This window comes from Eurosta solidaginis, chromosome 4 (genome assembly GCF_040869045.1).
Source record: "Eurosta solidaginis isolate ZX-2024a chromosome 4, ASM4086904v1, whole genome shotgun sequence".
Lineage (NCBI taxonomy): Eukaryota > Metazoa > Arthropoda > Insecta > Diptera > Tephritidae > Eurosta > Eurosta solidaginis.
In genome coordinates this window covers 139079872-139095687 of record NC_090322.1, presented here as the reverse complement: position 1 = coordinate 139095687, position 15816 = coordinate 139079872, and the positions used below count along the sequence as shown (strand labels likewise).

Below are 15816 nucleotides of genomic sequence, written 5' to 3'. Positions count from 1 at the left end.
TCAAATCGGTAGCACAGTAAGTGTAGCAAAGTTTTACATCATCCGCATACATTATAGTATGTGAAGATAATATTGTCTGTGGCACGTCATTAATGAAAAGGGCAAAGAGCAAAGGGCCTAGATGACTTCCCTGGGGTACGCCGGAGGAAACTCCGAACGATTCCGACAGATTGCACTTGAACAGGACTTTTTGGGTCCGGTTAGAAAGATAGCTTTTAAGCCACATTAATAGGTGAAACGGAATGCCCAGTAAATCAAGCTTATGAATAAGTAACTCATGGTTGACGGTATCAAATGCTTTGCTGAAGTCCGTGTAGATGACATCCGTTTGCTTGTTCGCTAAAAATCCTTCCATGAGGTGAATACAAGCAAATTTGTAGTGGTTGACCTTTGACGAATGGAGATAAGACTATAACACTGATATTGGAGTTGACTGGTAACAATCTGTTCAAAGACTTTAGAAATGACTGAAAGTTTAGCAATACCCCTGTAGTTTTCAACTTTTGACCTACTACCTTTTTTATGCAGGGGTATAATAAAAGACTGTTTCCAAAGTGCCGGGAATGACGCAGATCCCAGAGATAGATCAACTAATTTTAAAATAGGCTCATACATGTTTACGGCGCGCAACTAGGAACACCGTCCGGTCCCGAAAAAAGGTAGGCTTCAAAGATTGAAGACTCTGAAGAACAATATTACCATCAATAGCAGGATTCCTAATGGAATTCGAGCTATCTAAGCGATAGGGATATTGACCGGAATGAAAACCACTGGATGAATACGTGGACTTAAAGAACTCAGAAAATTGTTCAGCAACGTCGTTATCAGTGCAAGTTTTTTTACCTCCAAAGGTTAATGAGAAAGGATACCCAGAAGTTTTCCGCTTTGAATTTACGAAACTGTAAAACTTTTTTGGATTTCTAAAAAATTGGGCTTTACAACAACTCAAGTAATTTTTATAACAAAGCTGATTAAGACGGTGAAATTTAGACCGAGCTATTAGATATTTAGACAGGTCTGCAGATGCTCCAGATTTCTTGAATCTCTTATAAAACCTAGATTCAATGTTATTAAGTCTGATAAGTTGCCTTGAAAACCTAGGGCGCTTATTCGAACATAGGGTATAGCGAGTAGGAGTGCAGGTATCAAAGAGGCCATCAAGCGTACTGTAAAATATAGAGATAGCCGAATCGACATCAGTGCAAGCATAGAGATCCGACCAATCATGGGAAGCCAACAGATCATTGAGCATAATGAAATTCGCTTTGTAGAAGCATCTAGATCTGGGACGAGACTGTACTTGAATCCTACGGGGTAGGCGATATCAAGTGATATCTCTAGCGTAGGGTGAAGAGGGTCTTCTGGAAGGGATAAAGGTGGGATTTGCGTAAGGGTAGTACCCACCGAGCCATCCACAAATACTAAATCCAGCATTTTATTTCCACTATTTGGAACATTGTTAATCTGTAAAAGAGATGAGTCTAACAAGCAATTGAGAAACTCATGTTGAGCAGTGGGAGTTAAAAAGTTTGAATCACTTATATTAACCCAACTAACTGTTGGCAAGTTAAAGTCACCAACAACAACAAGTCGATCGTTATCTCCCAACTGCGAATGCAAATCGCAGATGGCCGAGCTATGACTAGCATAAACATCCATATCCGAACGAGGTGGTATATACGAACAGCAAACAATTATGCTATAGCTACCGAATGAAAGCCTAACTGCTATGAATTCGATATGAGAGATATTGTCCAGCGAAATCAACTCAGATGATAGGTTAGATTCAACAGGTGCTTTCAACGGCTTAGTTCTCAGGTGCCGTATTTCCTCATAATGCTTACGGAGATGACTCCTTAAGCTACTGGGCGGTGTTGGCTCATCAATCAGATGTCTGTTGGGATGCCCACGTTTCTGGGTATTCAACAGGAACTGTTTTGTTAGCATCTCATTCCCCTCCCTGATGGGGAGTATTCTCGCCTCATTATGTAGATGGTGTTCGGTGGACATAAGACAACCCGTGGCGGTTCTGAGGGCAGTATAATAGCAGGCCTGTAGCTTCTTCCAGTGAGTAGTTTTTAGGCTTGGCGACCATATCGGGTACGCGTAGCATGCAATCGGCTGGCCAATTGCTTTGTAAGTGGTAATGAGCGCTTCTTTATCTTTTCCCCAAGTACTGTCAGCAAGGGGTTGTGATGATTTTATTACGGCTCTAGATTTTCGGTACAATTGCGGCTGCATGCTCACCAAAATGTAGATCCTGATAAAACGTCACACCCAATATTTTGGGGTGTAGGACAGTCGGTAGCGTAGTGCCATCGACGTGGATGTTCAAAATGGTCGACACTTGGGACGGCCATGTTGTAAATAAGGTCGCGGGGCATTTTGTCGGTGATAATTCCAGGTTTCGCGAGGCGAAGAAACTGGAGAGATCAGGGAGGTAGCCGTTTATTCTGTTGCAAAGCTCATCGATCTGTGGGTCTGGGCCTGTGGCCATTATTGTGCAGTCATCGGCGTAGGAAACGATAGTAACTCCTGGTGGCGAAGGTAGCTTTTATATGTAGAAGTTAAACAAAAGTGGGGGTAGGACACCATCCTGTGGCACCCCTTGTTTAATTCTTCTTGGTTTAGATGTTTCGTTTATAAATTGCACCGATGCCTGCCGACCACCCAGATAATTTGCGGTCCACCTTTTAAGGGGAAGGGTAGACCCTTCCAGCTCTTACAGTAACGTGACATGGTTGACCGTATCAAAAGCTTTTGATAGGTCTAGCACAACGAGTACTGTTCTATGGTGGGGGTTTTGATTTAAACCGCAATTTATCTGGGTGCTAATGGCATTTAGCGCGGTGGTGGTGCTATGGAGTTTTCTAACGCCATGCTGATGACAGGCTAGCTGCAAATTTGCTTTGAAGTAGGGAACAATTTGTGATCGGTCGCGCCTATTGGATGGGACGAAGCACTGCTACAACAACAACAACGCACCATTTAATAGTAATATCCCTTCCACATCACAAATTTAATAATATACATAATTTCAGCTGTCACAGGACGTTTATGGCAAAAGTTTCGAGATGGATATTATTCAAACAAACATTGAGATAGATGTTTTAGAATTAGCAGCAATTAGATCTAACAAAAAGTCGGGTCCTTTATTTACTAAAACTTACCTGTTTAGAATTGTTAAACAAGGCTGCTGCGATGTTGATGATGAATGAATGTTATTGCACGAAGGAACTTAATAACATACTAAATACATGGTAAAATTGCATTGAATTCTGTTATTTGCCAAAGATTGTATTATAATTAAAATAAGTCAATTGAAATAGATTTATACAATAGTTAAGATATTTAAGAAAAACTAAAATCACCCACAAAAAAACTTGGCTCCAGATTTAGGCAGAGCTTCTCGTCTTCCAATTTGCGTCGGCTCCGTTTTAATTTTACCTACAAATTGGCAGGGCAGGACCTACATGTTTTATGCCGACTCCGAACGGCATCTGCAAAACAGATGAGTTTTCACCGAGAAGCTTTTCATGGCTGAAATACACTCGGAATGTTTGCCAAATCACTGCAGAAGAACGACCGCGCCATTTTCTAATTGAAAAAACTGTTTGATGTTTGGGGTGGGCAGGCGCACCACGCTACCATCACACCACGGTGGGAATGGGAATTCCCATTTGCTTTCAGAAGTTGTTGGACTTTGATATATACGTGTCAAAGTTGCTTTTGTTTGAAAAAATTTGTGGCCATAAGTTAATAATAAATTTTGATGACTAGTTCAAGGATTGAATGTGTGAACCCTTTAAAGAAATGCATATAAGTACAGATAGTAGATGCATATAAGTACAGATAGTAGATGCTGTCAAGTTACGCTTATTTCTTACACTCGTAGGTATAATATTTCAATCAATTCAAAAAATAAGAAACTAATAACAAGTCGTATCATTAGCAAATACTAATTTTTGATAAAGATTAATAAATAAATAAATGTAAGGCGCGATAACCTCCGAAGAGATTTTAGGCCGAGCTTCTCTTCCAATTTGCGTCGTGCTTCTTTTTTAATTTTTTTTCTACAAATTGGCTTGACTGGACCTACTCGTTTTATGCCGACTGCGAACAGCATTTGCAAGGCAGATGAGTTTTCACTGCGAGCTTTTCATGGCAGAAATACACTCGGAGTGTTGCCAAACACTGCTGAGGGGCGGCCCCGCTTAGAAAAAATGTTCTTCTAATTGAAAAACTTTGTTTATAAAATTTTGATGTTGCTTTACCTGGGGCGTGATCACAGTCTTCGGTTTGGTAGGCGGAGCACGCTACCATCACACCACGGCGGCAGCCATATAAAGATTACTATGAACTTTGTTACTAGATTTTTTTTTATAGAAAAATTAAGTTTCAGTTCTTGAGTTAGTATTCTAATTTTAATGCAAATTATTTATTCTCACTAAAATTATTTATATACAACCTTTCTTAATATAGAGAATACTTTTATTTTGAAAACTTATATTTTTTATTAATACGTGAACTTAACATTCATTTCAATCATCCGACTCAACTCGCATTTTATATAGCGCACAAAAATTGTCAAGATTTATAAAATCTGCAAAAGAAAAATAGAAAAAAAAACAATGAATTAGTAATATTAAATGAGAAAGCAAGAAATAATTAAAATAAATAGTTAAAAACAAAAATCAGTAATTGGAAATATAAAAATCAAAATAAATTCATAAACACGGACCAATTAATTTCATTAGCAAGAATTAATACTTTTAAAATGAGAATACAAAACTCACCACTTTTAATTCTTTAACCAACTGACCACGCACAGATAAATAATCACTGAAACAACAAAAAAAGGTTATATATGTATGACAGTTTAAAATATAGCGCATAAAATAAAGAGACATAGCTAAGCATTCCAATGTTAGAACCACATATCCGAGCAAATGCGGGTTTCAGGTATTTTTAAAAAATTTAATTTGCTTTTTTTTAATAATTTTATTCAGTTGCTTTCCAGTTTATATAAAATCACTTCGAACTTTAAACCAGACCTGTTAAATAATAATTACTAATAGTAATAATTAGCCGTTCCATTGATTATTTTCTTTAAACAACATTTGAGCCGTTTATTTTGAAAGTGGCATAAGTCATTTCCAACTCATGGTCTTAAATGCATTGTTATTTTTGAACGAATGCATATATAGATGGTTCTACAATTATAAAATAATAATAAGAATTGCATCTTTTGGATATTGGACTCTTAACAAACTGGAGGCGAGGAGAGATACAAACAAATTATCACTGAACCTAAACGACATGAAATGACTTATGCCACTCTTAAAATAAACGGCTCATTTAATGATTACTTGCCATTATTTTCTATTTTTAATTATTACTTTTCAATTGATTAAAAAAATAATCAAAAAAAAAATCATGATTTTTTACGATTATTGAAAAAAAAAAAAAAAAAATAATCAAAAGTAATTGATCTATATACATACATGCAACATATAGGGCGAATGGTATATGAGCGTTGATTCAAACATATTCTCAGGTAAGTATATACACATGTGCATTATTTGCTACACTCATTATATAGAATAATAATGGTTTCATCCTTAAGTCAAGCTAATTTTGTTTTTTATGCAAAATTAATATATCCGCTATTTTAGGTTAATTTATGGCTATGCACTGATTGTTTTGTAATCAAAGTTCATCATATTGTTCATTTTATTTTGGGGAAATTGGTTTAATATCATCGCCACTATGTGTGTTCTTCGTCGTCCCATTTAGAGCTTATAATAAATAAGCATTTTTCTTCGTTAATATATTTTGAACGTCGAATAAACTCATATTGAATAATCTCATAATTGAATAAACTCGTAATTGAATATACTCAGCATCTGTCTTTACAAGACTCTGTTAGCATGATTGTGATCGAATGACCGAACAGGTTTTGCGTACGATTGTATAATCAAACGAAGGCAAGCGGAGAATAAAATCAAAGCACGAGAATTAGTATCGTTTAGTTCGGCAAACAAACAGAATCGTAAGTATGTTTATATGTATATTTATATGTAGCTTGCCGCCGTGACGTAAGAGCAGAAGAATCATGCAAATATTCAGACGCATAGAGTTTTCATATTTGCCTTTTCATTCCGATGAATGTAATCGCCGTTTAGGCAAACGAGCAAACGCCTGAATTGATTATATTCACGCATGCAATTAGTTGGTTGATTTTATATCAATGTCGATTATGTTCGTTTAAGCAAGTTGGATTATTGAACACGATCATGTCGCCGAATGTAATCGAAGGTTCTTGTGTTCGATTTTTGCAGTTCATTGGTGTTGTAGCATTATGCGTCATGCCCATCTATGCAATACATTTTCGGCATTACGCACCATGAACTTCTATGCCAATACATTTTAGTAATAGCATAATCATATTACAATATTATGCGACATAAATTACATAGCGGTTCGCTAACATCAATGGAATGCCGAATATGAAACCTTTGTCAGTTCACACCTAACAAATTCTGCTTAGTCACACACTCCGGTCAATACACTGCCGATCGTCAATATTAGTTTGTCACCAAAATTTTTACATACAACCAATAATGTGAATTAACCAATTATTCACATACAAACATTTTACATGAATATCAATCTGCTGACTGCATACAAATCTACATGTATGCATAGTATTAATACAAATCTACATGTATGCATACCACCATTACAAATGTACATATTTTTAGTTTGTTAGTATTAGGATAATTATGAATGTGGAGGTTAAGAAATTATCTATAAAAGAGAAAGAATTTTTTCAATAAAATCAATTATTGTCAGACATTGAAGCTGAAAAATTTCGTCTCATTAATTTTAACTTTTCAGTGTGTACCCATATACCTAGATAAGCGCTCACAATATACCGCTACATCCACCAATGTACAAAATAATCAGTGCATAGCCATAACGTAAACCAAAATTGTGGTTATATTTATTTTGGATATTTTTTCAATAATCGGAAAAAATCATGATTTTTATTTTCTAGTGGTAATCAATTAGTAATTGCTTTTTTCGGAAAACAATTGAAATAATCATTGGCCCTTAAAATAGGCATCTAATTAATTGATTACTAATGCTAATTCAAATTTAACAGGTCTGCTTTAAACATAGTTCTGAGGCCGATGAAAATACAACATAAAGACAAACGCGGTACTTAAGAAGACGGTTGAAAAACTTGTCTTTTTGATCCGATTTGCTTCTATGAAACATATGCCTTCAAAATCGGAAGATATTTATATAAATCAGCCTTATGGCGAGTTTTGTTTTCACCCGAAAATATTCACAGTTTTTATTCAACCTATCGCAGAGGATGCCGAAACAATTTTTCGTGTTCGAAAAAGATTTCACCTTGTCGGCAACTCTTTGTTCGGGCGAAATGAACAGCGGGGAAACGCAAATTTGTTCACTTATATTTTACAGGCGAACGAGAGGGAAAACAAAATGTAAGTAATTTTTTGTTTTGAAATTTGATACTCTTATAATTATATGTACTTTTATTATTAGAAATAAATCAATAAATAATGCACAATCGGAAGCTGAGTGGAAAAAGTTGAAACTCCTGTATTGCTAAGTATGTAAATTCTATTTTTTATGACAACGTATCAGTCGGCCAAGTTATCCATTGTGGACATAGCAACGGTTCCAAAATGTTGAGCACCTCACTGAAGCAAGATTGGCTAAGACCCACTTCATGGTCCTTTCCAACGCCTTTCCGTATGCGAAAAAACAAAGACAAGTACTCAACTTTACAATTGGTGGAACTCCAAATTTTTGCTTCAATGGTGGCAAGGAGTTGGTAAGAATAACTAGCAAATATTAGAATGCCGGATTGTTTAGCCTGTAATATTGGCGAAAGCTAATTGAAAAAAAATTAACTTGTTATTCAAAAGCGCAGAAAATAGTTATTAGGGTTAGAACTGTCCCTTAATTGCCTCCGAATCGCTTTCACTTTTATATTCTCCTCGCACTCAATCAATACCAACATAAGTGCAATACTAATTATTATTTTATAAATTTTTTATTTAAATTTTTGTTGTATTTCAAGGAAATATATGCTTGGTTACAAAATTTACACAATTGTAAGTAAATTATTTCTTCACTACTAATTCACATCAGCTGTTTCGAAGTGAACTTTTGTTCGCCCGAAATTGCCGATAGGCGAAAAAGTTCACCCGAACAAAAGAAGTGAAGGCAAACACTTTTCCGCGTCAACTTCGCGATAAGGGTGAACAAGTCCTCCACGGACAGTCGTTTTATAAAATGTCAAGGAGTTGGTAAGAATAACTAGCAAATATTAGAATGCCGGATTGTTTAGCCTGTAATATTGGCGAAAGCTAATTGAAAAAAAATTAACTTGTTATTCAAAAGCGCAGAAAATAGTAATTAGGGTTAGAACTGTCCCTTAATTGCCTCCGAATCGCTTTCACTTTTATATTCTCCTCGCGCTCAATCAATACCAACATAAGTGCAATACTAATTATTATTTTATAAATTTTTTATTTAAATTTTTGTTGTATTTCAAGGAAATATATGCTTGGTTACAAAATTTACACAATTGTAAGTAAATTATTTCTTCACTACTAATTCACATCAGCTGTTTCGAAGTGAACTTTTGTTCGCCCGAAATTGCCGATAGGCGAAAAAAGTTCACCCGAACAAAAGAAGTGAAGGCAAACACTTTTCCGCGTCAACTTCGCGATAAGGGTGAATAAGTCCTCCACGGACAGTCGTTTTATAAAATGTCTGAAGCTATATTAAAAGAATCGCGTTTTTCTCCATTTATTTTGAATTGGAAGTTGTGGTCGTTAGGATCTATTTGGAATGTTCGTTGTCTTGATCAGTAATTGGAAAGGTTTAAATCAATATAAATTCATAAACACGGACCAATTAATTTCATCATTAGATTTTTTTTAAAAGGGTAACCCCCTAAAATTCATAAAGCGTAATAATGGGTTATTTTTATAAAGCTTTTTTAGTTGGACATTTTTTAGCTCTTTAAATATGAGATTTATATGGAAATATAATTTTTAAAAGCTTTATAATAAACCTTTTGCATGTTTGATGCATAAGGGGATCAACCATTTGGTTTTATGAATTTGTAATATGTTTTTAAAAATTTGAAATCAAAAATTAATATTTATGTTTACCTTATTGTAGAGTACTTATTACAATGGTAATATGGCTGCGTACGCTCGTATGCCTAAAATGAGAGCGAGAAACTATTGTTAGGGACATACACATATTTCGTAAATGTCTGCGATTTTCTCTTATATAAAGCAAGTTACAAATTGGCAAACTAAAATGAAGAAATAAGACGCGGATACAAAGACGTTCTCAACATTTAGAGCCCTAACCAGCAAACAGTATCACTAAAGTATTTCTATTTTAAAAATGTTTTCATTGAATAAAATAAACGATTCGCTTTAGCTTTTTTAACTGTTTTAAACGAAAGTACACACAAATTAAAAACTTACAAAATCAACTAAAAATATTTTTTCTTGTCGATTTAAAGCCATCCTCAATTTTTCTTACTTTCACAAAATTTACAAATATGATGGTCTCGGTAAAATATAATGTGCACCATGAGAGGTGGGACATTTTGAATAGTTTTGCAAAGATGATGCTTAAATTAGAGGAACTTGTTGTATTATAAATTATTTACAAATATTCTTTGCCGACTTCTTCACTTGCTTTAGTTTTTAACAAAATCAGTACGCAAAGAAGCGCAGCCGTTTAGTTCAAGTCATAGTGTTTAAACTCATACGGTAATTAGTAACATCATTCTTAAATTATTATATTTTAAATTCAAAAAAAAAAAAATCATTTCATACTTACAGCATTGGATTTACAGAATAGTTAAATTTAGAAATGCAGACGCATTGTAAGCACTCAACGTCCTTAAGTTATTCAATTCACTACGGACGCTAATATAATACATATTTACAGTTATAGCAGAACTTTATATCACAATGGAATCAAAAGAGGCTGGCAACCAAAATACTGAAAACAAAAAAATTGAACGTTTATTATTATTTTTGACAATAAATAATATATACGAAAATAAAAGTTAGTAAATCCAATCAGTACGCAAAGAAGCTCAGCCGACGAGTTTTAGTCATTGCAAATACTCATACGGTAATTAGTATCATCATTATAAGAAAGTCTTTATAGAGCTAGACCTGCGGCCCATAATACGCATCTGTCTGCATATATAAAACTCGTTTGGATTTGAACCACTGGTACAATACAAGTTTAGGTCCTTCGAATAGAATTCGTTTCTCAATCAACTACGGAAGAAGTTTCATTCTTTACTTAAAATGTGTCTTTTTCTTGTTATTTTGCTGATTTTTAAATATTAGTCTTAATGAAGAAGACTAGGTGGGGTTTAGAGTATTGGCGTGACACTACAATGAAAATAACCATGCCTTTTTTTTTAATTATATCTGCAAGCACAGCAATCTATGTATATAAAAATCAAATTCTGTGTGTGTGTTCGCTATGGAAACGTATTTCCTGCACTTCAATCATGACCAAATTTTGGCTATAAGTTTCCCTTCGATCAACACGAAGGTTTTAGGCTAAAAATAATTTCGATATATAACCCCCTTCATATATAAAAGGGGCGTGGCACCTCCCACACAAATGGAATCTTTGGTACTGCATAACTCTGAAGGTATGCATGCCAGAACGTTGAAATTCAGTAATGAGTTATATGAGGTTAATCCTTCAAAACTAGCAGAGGAGGAACGCACTCTCCCTAGAAAACGAGCGTCTTTCTAGCTCAACTTCGATCTGGGTAATGTAACAGGTTAAACTCTTACCTATCCAGAATCAAGCCCGACATACAAAGTGTATGCCCTGCTTGCAATGTGTCCCCACATGACACCAACCTTGTTCAAACAGCAAGTTTCCTTGGACTCCCGTTACAGGATATTGATGACAATTTGTGATCGGTCACACCTATTGGATGGGGCGAAGCACTGCTACAACAACAACAACAACACCAACAACAACAACAACAACAACAACAACACCAACAACAACAACAACAACAACAACAACAACAGCAACAACAACACCACCAACAACAACGTAAGCTGTGGGAATAAAATCTCTGCGGAAGTTAATCGCGCCGTTTTTTTTATTTTTTTTTATTTTTTATTTTTTTTATTTATTTTTTTTATTTATTTTTTTTATTTATTTTTTTTATTTATTTTTTTTATTATTTTTTTTTATTTTTTTTTTTTATTTTTTTTTGTCGAAACGGTGCGTTCAATACAGTTTGCTTGACTAAAATAACAATTTGGTATTCTTGATGAGGCAAACTAACAATCTAATTCCCTTTTTTATTTTGTTACATGATGTTCAATGTTATTGCAACCAATCTAAACTATTTTATAATTTGCATTTCCTTCACACACTTCCATCAAATGATCAAATATATAGAAATTCTGACAGTTGTGGACGAAAAACAAAATCAAATCAAAAATTTCGGAATCTCTAGTAATTATATTCGTAAAGCAATTATATTGTTAAATTTACTAATGACTGAGAATATACACTGCTACAACAAGAACTGCGAATATATAAAAGCAACTTTACGCAGTTATGATAGTTCAACGAATAAAGGCCCAAAGGCGTTGGCATGGAAACGTGTTTTTCAGCGGAGGTTCTGTACCCCATCAGGGTGAGGATGTAGTACTCCCTTGGTTTTTCGAGTTCGCATCAGTTGTTGTGAAACAGGATAACTGACATCACCGAAGGCCGAAATCGTCTGGACACAGCAAATAAGCAGAAACACGACAATAAATTGCTAATTATGGCCAGCTAGGAAAGGAAATTGCTACTTTTCGTAAGAAATTTGAAAAGCGTTTTCGTGCAGCACGTCGATACATATAGATTAATAACGCAGTAACCAAACCAATTACTATTTACTCTTATTTTTTATTACGTATACCAATGAGCACTAAAGATGTGAATCAATAATTGAAATATTTGATTTTTCCATAATATTCATGTTTTCCCAGATCGATCTGTCGAGTGCATATCTACAATTAGAGGTGCACCCGGAGAACCAAAAATTGATGACGCTGAGCACTCACAAAGGTTTATACCAACCCACGAGACTCGGCAGGCATCGGTGCAATTTAGAAACGAAACATCAAAACCAAGGAGAATTAAACAAGGGGTGCCACAGGGTGGTGTCCTATCCCCACTTTTGTTTAATTTCTACATATCTAAGCTACCTTCACCACCGGAAGGAGTCACAATCGTTTCCTACGCCGATGACTGCACAATAATGGCCACAGGTCCAGACCCAAAGATCGATGCGCTATGCAATAAAATAAACGGCTACCTCCTTGATCTCTCCAGTTTTTTCGCCTCGCGAAACCTGGCATTATCACCGACTAAATCTTCCGCGACCTTATTTACAACATGGACGCCCCAAATGTCGACCATTTTGAACATCCACGTCAATGGCACTACGCTACCGACTGTCCTACACCCCAAAATCTTGGGTGTGACGTTGGATCAGGATCTACATTTTGGTGAGCACGCAGCCGCAATTGTTCGGAGAATTCAGAGCCGTAACAAAATCCTCAAATCCCTCGCTGGCAGTACTTGGGGAAAAGATAAAGAAACGCTCATGACTACATACAAAGCAATTAGCCAGCCGATTACGTGCTACGCGTCACCCATATGGTCGCCAAGCCTAAAAATCACCCACTGGAAGAAACTACAGGCCTGCCAAAATACTGCTCTCAGAATCGCCACGGGCTGTCTTCTTATGTCCCCAGAACACCATCTGCATAATGAGGCGAGAATACTCCCCATCAGGGAGAGAAATGAAATGCTGACCAAACAGTTCCTGTTGAATACCCAGAAACCTGGGCATCCCAACACACATCTGATTGATGAACCAGCACCGCCTTTGGGGCTTAAGGAGTCATCTCCGTAAGCATTTTGAGGAAATACGGCACCTGATAACCCAGCCGTATGAAGTGAAAAAACACAAGCAGGTCCTAGGTGAACTCCATAAACAGGCGTCGGACCTTTATACCGGGAATTGCCCGGTGAATCCAGTACTTAACGAAAATTATCCAAAACTTGCGGAAGAGGAACGCATACTCCCCAGGGAAACGCGTGTCACTCTTGCTCAACTTCGTTCTGGATACTGTAACAGGTTAAACTCTTACCTATCCAGAACCAACCCCGACATACAAAATGTATGCCCCGCTTGCAATGTGTCCCCACATGACACCAACCATCTCTTCAATTGTAATGTGGAACCAACGCTTCTAACACTCCTTTCCTTATGGTCCACCCCTGTTGAAACGGCAAGTTTCCTTGGACCCCCGTTAGAGGATATTGATGACAATTTGTGATCGGTCGCGGCTATTAGGTGGGGTGAGCATTGCTACAACAACAACAACAACAACAACAATTCATGTTTGGCATTGCCAGCGCACCCGCTAAGTGGCAACGGTTAATGGAACAGTTGGTTGGAGGTATTCCTGGAGTGTCGGTATTTCTTGATGGCATTAATACCACAGCAGCCAACGATGAAGAACATATCTTTCGGCTAGACACAGTTTTTCAACGACTGCGCAATCACAATATGCGTGTAAATATACAAAAGTGTGAAATTATGAAAGACCGTATAGGATATTGCGGGTATGTGATTGATGATGTGGTATACATAGGTCAAAAGCATAGTGGATGCTATACAAAAAATGAAAAAGCCTACAAACAAAGATGCAGTACTGGCGTTCTTGGGCCTAATTAATTACTATGGCCGTTTTGTAAAAAACTTTGGCAACATCATCTACCGCTAAATAAGCTGCTACAAAATGATGTAAAATTTGTATTCGACAAAAACTGAAGGGGCCGACGAAGTGAAGATTGCCTGAAATTGGGAAAAGATGCGGAGCCAAAACACCGTTTTGGAATCACTCAAACAGAATTCAGTCTACAACACGGTTGCTTGATGCGAGGTTTACGAGTGTATATACCAGCACCCTTACGAAAGAAATTTCTCGATTAGACGTATTAGAGGTCGTATTTGGAAGAGACACGTTGATCAGTTAAGGAAAATCGGTAGTAAGACGAGCTTGGAAGTAGAGGACGACCAAGCATCTGCTTCGAAACCTACATCTCGGTTTGTATATTCTTATCCTAACCAAGATAAAAGTCCATTCTAGGTTCGATGCGTCATCGCCACCAAAGCCGACAACGCAAGGAGCATCAAACCCTGAAGGGGAAGCCAATAAAGAAGTCGAAATAAGAGAGGCAGTAGAGACTCCAGCTAACATTGAAGGGGAAGGCGTTTCCGACAATCATAACTTCAAATGTAAAATAGTCATGAATTTCATTTGTTCCATTTTCCATGTCAATGTAAACTTACTTAGATTTATAAGCAAGGAAGCTTAATCCTTACACTAATGCCAGAAGGGAAATAGGGGGCCCCCGCGTGGTAGCACAACGGCCTACGTGAGTCTCCGCTTGGACAGCGGAGGCAGCCACACTTCAACCTAATCTAACCTAACCTACACTAATGCCATATGAATAAATAAGTGATGGATTAAGGAGGGGGAAAGGTGTCATAATATAGGGTATAACAATGTGCGTATAAGAAGTCAAGATGTAATTAGTAATAAGAATAATGTATGAAAAGAATGAAAAATGATCAGTCACTATCTAGAAAGCAAAGCCAGGAGTTGGATACATTTCCGCTATAATTTTACTTGCCAAAAAAAAATGTTTTTTTTTTTTTCAATTTTGATGATAATACAAAGTGAAAACACTACGTCGCATAGTCATAGTCAAAAAAATATTGGTTTTAAATTTAGTTGCAGCTTTTTGACATAATTTTCTATGAGCTGTCATAAACGCTGCAAATAATTTTAAAACCTATTTTATTTTGAATATGACTATGCGCTTATGAGTTCATCTTTGGTGATCACCCAGTTCTAATTTTAGTTATTTTTCTTAAATGTGTAAGAAGCCAAGTTCGTAAGGGAAAAGTCGTGTTACATGTAAGGGCAGGCATGTTAATGATAGGATCAAAAGAGAGAAGGACACTTTCTTCAAAACCGACATGTCGCTGTCATTGAAGTTAATGTAACAGGCTATTTACATTTTTCACTTAGACAATTTATCAAAAATAGGCTTTTATGTAAATCTGCTGTATTATACATAATCTACGCTAGCAAAAATATGAAACTTACCTCAATAGTTAAGACCAGCACATTTTTAATCTGCAAAAAGATAAACAAAAAATATTTTTTAGAATTGTTTTATAAAGAATGTAATTGCATATTATTGTTATTAAATTCTCATTTAAAATGGCGTCCACAGTGTGGTTGTAGGTAATTCAGTAATTAGATCCGTAGTTATAATCATAGAAAGGGCTAAACTCAAGCCTTTCGAGAAATTGACTTTCGGGTTGACTCGTCAATTATTGGGCCCTGTTAATAAAAATTAGTAATTACTTTCTCCCAGTTTTTCAGACGTTTTAGGTACTCGAATTAAGAACGAAAATCGACACTGATGATGGCGTAACGCCAAAACCGGTTTGCTTCCAAACCAAATTTTTACGGAAAATCGTAGATTTATAATTTTAGAGCATCATAAAATCTCGAAAAATTAACATTTTTTATTACATCTGTTTACAATAAAAGTTATTCTTTTAAATTTAGATGAGAATGATAAGGAAAAATGCTAACAAAAGCAGTATTGCAA

The 15816-nt window shown here is 36.0% G+C and overlaps 1 protein-coding gene and 2 non-coding genes across 10 annotated transcripts in view; all 3 read right to left on the bottom strand.

Moving 5' to 3' along the window:
• LOC137250388 (protein no-on-transient A-like) overlaps positions 1-15816 on the bottom strand; it is a 95069-nt gene that overhangs the window by 11900 nt on the left and 67353 nt on the right. For 7 of the 8 annotated variants that reach the window (XM_067783071.1, XM_067783072.1, XM_067783073.1 and 4 more), the window contains exons 7-11: positions 15303-15332; positions 9910-10074; positions 9222-9274; positions 4797-4842; positions 3171-4603 (exon numbers count right to left, since the gene is read on the bottom strand). The gene's annotated coding sequence lies outside the window, so the exon portion shown is untranslated. The remainder of the gene's footprint in view (positions 1-3170; positions 4604-4796; positions 4843-9221; positions 9275-9909; positions 10075-15302; positions 15333-15816) is intronic. The other variant, XM_067783076.1, reaches the window with a different exon arrangement.
• On the bottom strand, positions 4690-4760 carry LOC137251563 (small nucleolar RNA U18). The gene has a single exon (XR_010953298.1). It is a non-coding gene; the product is annotated as a small nucleolar RNA U18 (small nucleolar RNA).
• On the bottom strand, positions 8907-8977 carry LOC137251561 (small nucleolar RNA U18). The gene has a single exon (XR_010953297.1). It is a non-coding gene; the product is annotated as a small nucleolar RNA U18 (small nucleolar RNA).